The sequence below is a fragment of the Heterocephalus glaber genome, unplaced genomic scaffold (assembly GCF_053883595.1).
Source record: "Heterocephalus glaber isolate CG9 unplaced genomic scaffold, H.glaber_assembly_v1.0 deba00000331, whole genome shotgun sequence".
In the NCBI taxonomy this organism is placed as follows: domain Eukaryota; kingdom Metazoa; phylum Chordata; class Mammalia; order Rodentia; family Bathyergidae; genus Heterocephalus; species Heterocephalus glaber.
The window spans coordinates 19,813,009-19,819,654 of record NW_028258142.1 but is presented as its reverse complement, the minus strand read 5'-3'; positions in this window follow the sequence as shown (position 1 = coordinate 19,819,654).

Genomic DNA, 6,646 nt, shown 5'->3' with positions numbered 1-6,646 from the left:
AAAAGGATATAGAAGACAATCTGAGATTATATTGCAAGTTTAGAAAGCAAAAATAAAAATGTTCAGGGCGGGGGATTTAGCTCAGTGGTTTTGCCGCCTGCTGTGCAAGCACAAGGACCTAAGTTCGATCCCCTGAACCAAAAAAATAAATAAATAAAAATGTTCCAATGAGAATGGGAGCAAGGGGGGGGGGAGAAGGGAGGAAAGGAAGGTAAAAGGTAAAAAAAAAGAGAATGGATGGGAAAAAATGAAAACAAAGCTTTTGTAAATGGAGAGGGGAAGAAGGGCTGAAGGGAGGAGAGAGGAATAGGAAAAAAAGAAGAATCAAGATATATTAATACAGGTTAAAATTCTCTATGATGAATGTGTTTGTTATGCGTGACAAATATGTACTAATTTTTTTTTTTTTTTTGTACCAGGGATCGAACTTGGGTCCTTGTGCTTGTGCAGCAGGCAACAAAACCACTGAGCTAAATCCCCGGCCCTATGTACTAATTTTTAAAAATTAATTTAAATTAATAAATACAGCCAAAATAAATAAATAAATGGATGCATAAACTTACTAGCCAGAGCAGGGATTAAAATACCTGTTATGATGAGCTCAAAAAAGACAAGAAATATATTAATTTTTTTTCAAAGAAAGAATGAAAAAAGCAAACAGCTAAAAACATTCTGTGCCCACATGTATTAGTAGTTCTTTTCTTAAGAAAATATTCTGTGACTTGTTTTTGTCATACTTTTTAATTCATTCTAACAGGTCTCCAGTTTTGAAAGTTCCTAATAATCAAGTTTACTTATTGCTGTGCCTTCTTTAAATATTGCTTGAAAACATTTCTTGTCTTCAGGCATCTATGACAAATGCTCATATCCGCTCTGACAACTCCTTCTGTTATTATGTTCTCTACATTCAAAACTCAAAATCAGAATGTCAAAATTGTAAAATTATCTATCATTTACCTTTGGAGTTATCCAGATGTTTACTGGGTATCACAAAAATTTAATTTCTCATCTTATTAAAAGAAGAGATGATACAAATAATCTGGCATTGTCCCATTTTAATAAATTCAACAGATATCCACAATATGAAAAGCCAGCAAGTTAAAAACAGAACCTAATCCTCTCTACATTAATTATATATAAATTAAATGATATTAAGATAAATGTTTAAGTAATTATAGTTTTATGTCAGAAACATCTCATGTTCATGCTAAGTTCAAAAATAGGAGTGCCTGTCCTTAAATAGGATAATTTTAAACAACATTTTGATTTTCTCTGTAAACACTTGTCAATCCATAACCATCAGGACACACAGGTATAAAGACCCTGGATATTTGACAGTATTCTCATTGTTTATATGTTCCTATGCCAGAGTAAGCATTAGCTAAATCCTTATATATCAATTGCTATTGCACCTCTTAGAGCCATGATGGCAAACCTACAGCTCATGTGCTGCATGCAGAGGGTACCCAGAACCCTCTCTGCAATATCACAAGTTATATAAGTTGTTTTTTTCTAAACTGAAACCTCAGTATTCAGGTTTAATTGCAGTGTGTGGGTCTGGGGCTGCAGTTTGGGCACTATGTTTCTAAAAGTTTTGCCATCACTGTCATAGAAAGTTTTACCTCTGTACATTTTTTTTTTTTTTTTTTTTTTTTGGTACCAGGGATTGAACTCGGGTCCTTAATGCTTGCGCAGCAGGCAGCAAAACCACTGAGCTAAATCCCCGGCTGTACATTTTGACATTATGATTATTACAGCAAATTAACCAGAACTTTTTGCGTCTCATTAGCCAAACTATTTTCTGCTTTTCCTGTACTCACTTAATGATCTGTGTCATAAGAACAAATCAGAAACTGAAAGAACTGAAAAAAATATCAGAAAAGCCTCAGTTGTTCCAGAAATCTAGGAAAGAAATAGATGGAGACACAGAATTCAGGTAAAATAATAAAAGTTCTACTTGCAAGTGGGTGGGACCACCAGAAACAGATTTGGTTAGTATCCACACCCCTTTGTTCAGCATTTCCCTTTTTATATCCTTTTTTTAGCCATTATCTCATCCCTAGTGGTCTTTGATATGTAAATATAATTTCAATTCCTATTTACAAGTCCCAGACACAAGATAGGCATATAAACATTGTAAATTCACCCAGCTATTGCAACTTTGTTAGGTTAATGAAGTTACTGGTTAAAGAGTCAGATTACTGTCACCTTAAACAAAGAGAGTTACCCAAAAAGCAAATCTTAAAGGAACACATTACTTATTTTGCTTCTACAACTACCTTAATATTCAGTCTACTAAGTTATCTAAAACTTTTCCCTATCACAGTAAAGGACTGAACCAGATACCCTTGACAGCTGAGCCTACAATGAATACTCACAGGACCAACTCCCTACTATAAGCTGACTGTATTCACAAACTGTGGCACCAGAATAAAAGCCAAATCAGGACCAGAAACTTTCTCCCACAGAAGCAGATAACTTTGGCCGGGGATTTAGCTCAGTGGTCCTGGCGCCTGCCTCACAAGCACAAGGATCCGAGTTCGATCCCCAGTACCAAAAAAACAAAACAAAACAAAAGCAGCTAACTTTGTGGAAAGACTATTTAGTCTAAGATCAACAAAATACAAATTAATTCCCAAGGACTAGGTGAGTAAAATGAATTGATTTAATTCTGCTTGTGTTGTTGAGTTATTGTGTTATTGTGCCTTTAGAAATGGTTTCCAGGGCTGCAGATTTAGTTCAGTGGTTCCGCCACCTGCCTTGGAAGCACAAGGACCTGAATTCGATCCCCGGAACCCCCCAAAAAAGAAATGGTTCACAATCAAAAGTATCGCAGGTCCTTTTGCCTCAAACAAAGAATTTGACGAGACAAGCCAAAAACAGTGCTAAAAGTTTATTTGAAAAGGGATGGGTGAGTGGGCATGGTAGAAATTACCACTGCAGAACAAACTTGGGCCAAACAAGAGAAAAATAAGGAAAAAGCAAAAATTAAAGTACACGCTGCATTGCAGGGTGGACTATCATGGGAAGTCACAATAGCAAGCTTCCTGTGGTGTCTGGTCTTCTTTTATGCCATCCACATCGCTGGGAGCTCAGAAGTTCCAAATACGAGTCCTGGCATTGTCCTGGGATCTTGTAATTGACAGGTCCTGCTCATTTTCCCAGCCAGCTTTGCCAGCCCTATCTCCTATATCACTTGGTGTTCTATTTTAAATAGATATATGAGGGGAAACCCTTTTATCCCCCCCCCCCCCGTATCAGGAATCTAACTCAGGACCTTGTGCTTGCCAGGCAGGCACGGTGCCACTGAGCTAAATCTCTGGCCCTCTTTTATTTCTTTTTAATTTAGCACTGACTCTCAATTTAACAGGTAACATGTCTTCAAACTCATATGAAAACCCTCTTTAAATGGTATCTTGCTCCAAATGAATCCTCTGGATTTGTCGGGGAGGGAATTCTACGAGAGATCTTAATATAGCATGTAAGTTAAATCATAATGGGAAACGTAAAAATGGTGATTTTTACAAAAAAAATTTATAAGGCAAGACATCATAGCAATGGTTAAATATTATGAAAGTGCCTCTATTAGTCATTCACCCTCTATAACCATAATACTATTTGCATAAGTTAAAGAATATGTTTTTTTCCAACCAGGGTGTAATTGAGTAAATTAAATTATGGCCATGACATGCCAGAAATCTCATCTAATTAGGTGAGACAAGCCCAAGGATGCCTTAATATATATGGAAATAAGGCCTTGAGTGTCTTTCCTTGAATCTAGCCTGCCATCAGCCCCATTGCTCATGAACTCCTACCTCCGAGGCAGCTCACGAACCTGACAGACAAGCCAATGTCAGGGAAAGGTCAGGCCTTGGTTACACCCACCAATTAGAAGTGTGTTGGGTAAAGCCAGGTGGAAAGGAAATGAACGTTCTCAGTTCCTGATCTCAGTGAACAAACTGACAGGGAAAACGAAATGTCTCTGAGACATAAAGGTCTTAAGCCCTAGAGGTTTAAGAAGGCCTCTGGACAGTCCCAACTCTTTTTTTTTTTTTTTTTAATGTAACAAGAGAAGTGCTTTATTTGTAGAAAATGGAGTAGATTCCTATAGCAAAATATCAGAACAGTAGACATAATGCCATATCACTCAAGAAGCAATCTGTATGCCTATCTACTCCTCTGTAATTGTTTTTTTTTTTCATTAAGTTTATTGGTAAAAGTACTCTTCTTTTAAACTCATTACTTTTATGAAAATAAAACTCATCAAATAAAACAAAACATTGAATTGATGACACTGAATCAGAAAATCACCAAGCATTTTATGTGGTCAAATCTGACCTTAGGAGCAGAGACTTGGACTAGAAAGGCTTTAGAGAAGCAAAACTGATACTTCGTTCTGTCTCCATTATGACTAAGGATACGACATAGCACAATTGTGAAAATGAAAAAGAAAAAAAGTTTGCTCCCTGACATAAACCAAAAATATTGGGGTCCTTCTTTGTCTGGTTCCCAATATAATAAAGGCTTGAATAATTTCTTTAACCCTGCTTACTCCCTAAACAAAAGATGGCTTTATCTCTGACTTTCAAAATGCCTAAGTGCCATATGTGGGTATGATGATCCTGTGAAAAAGTCAGTTTCCACCAAGAACAAAGTACAGTGATGTAATTTGATCAACTTTATTTTTATTTATTTATTTATTTATTTATTTATTTTGAAGCCAGTCTTGCTATGTACCCCAGGCTGGCCTCAAACTTGCAGTGATCATTCTGGGATTACAGGCATGTGCCATCATGCCTGGCATAATTTGATCAACTTTAATCTGAAACTTTTCTTCCTTTATTATTTTTTTACATGGAAGGTCAGTATCTGATTCCCTTTGATATAGGGGGAATAGATGCAACTCCCAAACCTGCTAGATATCTAAAATGCGAATTCATGTTCTCTAAAATCGAAGAATGAATTCTAGGAACAAAGGAGGTTAAGAGTAGCAAAAATTTATTGAGAGAAAGATAGCTCACTGGGCTGTGTAGCTCAGTGGTGCCACTTCTGCCTGGCAAGGGCAAGGTCCTGAGTTCAATTCCCAGTACCAAAAGATAGCTTCTGTCTAAGAGAAGCAGAAAAGGTACTGGAAAATGGGTTGCCAGCTCACCCTGCTTCTCAAAGGTGTTTTATGGGACAAAGCCACAAGATGAGGTAGGTTCAAGGTGGGACAAAACTATAGTCAACTGGTAAGATTACATGTACAGTTGCTTAGGTAATATTGATTAAATGGGGATCCAATGGGGAAACAAGTCATGTAGCAAGTGTATAAGGAATGAGCAAGGATTTTTGGTTGTAAGGAGTGGGTCAGGGATCTTTCTTGGAAGATTTTGGTCCCCCACCCAAGTGATCGATACCTATTTAGAATATCAATCGCTGGTATTTATCCTACATAGGTGTGGTAATTTCTCCCTTTTTACAGTGCTGGCCTTTGGTGAATGTATCTTGATTGTTCTCCATGCTGGCTCTTTGACTGTTCTCCATGTTGGCTCCTTGAGGCCCAGCCCTGTCCAACTGCCTATAAGATATCTAATTAACTCACCGATTCTACAATACCTTTACCTTTTTTCAAGTTTACTTTTCCTTGTTTTTTCAAAATACTTGTATCTGTTAGTTTATTGAAATTTGCAGAGACTCGCCACACTTTAATAAATAGACATTCAAACTCGACCCTTCTGTAGCTGCGAATACCTCACTCGGCACTTTCCACAAGTCCTTGTTGCAATGTCCTTGTTGTGGCTGCTGCCCCCACCCCCGCCCCAGGGCCTTAAAGCCACAGGCTTGAGCCAGTGCTGTCTTTGGAGGGAGCACACAGGGGTTGTTAACGGCACTTGGGGGTTAATTGGGTCTTTAGGGTGGCTGGTATGCAGGTGCAGGATCCTGCAAAAGCAGATCTGTTTTTTTTTTGCTTTAAACAATTTACCTATTTAACTGTAATGACATACACTGCCTTCCATTTATTTTGATACTCTTTTCCCCATGGTGATTTAGAGGATGTTTATTTTATACTTACAAATTGATAGGTCTCCCACCACCTCAGCAGCTATTATGTATAGTAGCTGCCCTCTTCCTATGGTGCCTTGCCCCCTCCCCTGTGTGACATCATGCCAAGATGGTTGCTCCCACCAAGGAATAAACCCTTCTTCCCAGCATGCCCCTGTTCCTGCCTAGAAAGTAACCTAATACTTGCTCACCTCCTACCACCTAGTGACGTCACCGGCTCCTCCACTCCCTGATCACTACCTCACTCAACCCCACCTCAGCCCCTACAAACCCCACCCCTGTCTCTTTAAAAGACTCTCCGTGCCCCCAGCCGTATTGCTTTTGTCTCTCCTTTGTTCAGAGATAGCCCGGCAGATGTTGTGGCCTGGTCTGGTCTTGGTCTTCGGCCCTTTTACCTGACACAAAGTAAAGGAACTCTCAGTGCAACATGCTTAAGGATGCAGCATTTCTCCTTGGGCAGCACCTGTGAGTTTTGCTCTGTGCATCCTTCATCTCATTACAATGCCAGAAGCTCATGTCCCGGTTATGCTCAGGAAGCATAGTCCCCAGTTCCCTGGAATGTGCTAAAGTAGAAAAGGAAAAATCCAGGCAGCTATTCTTG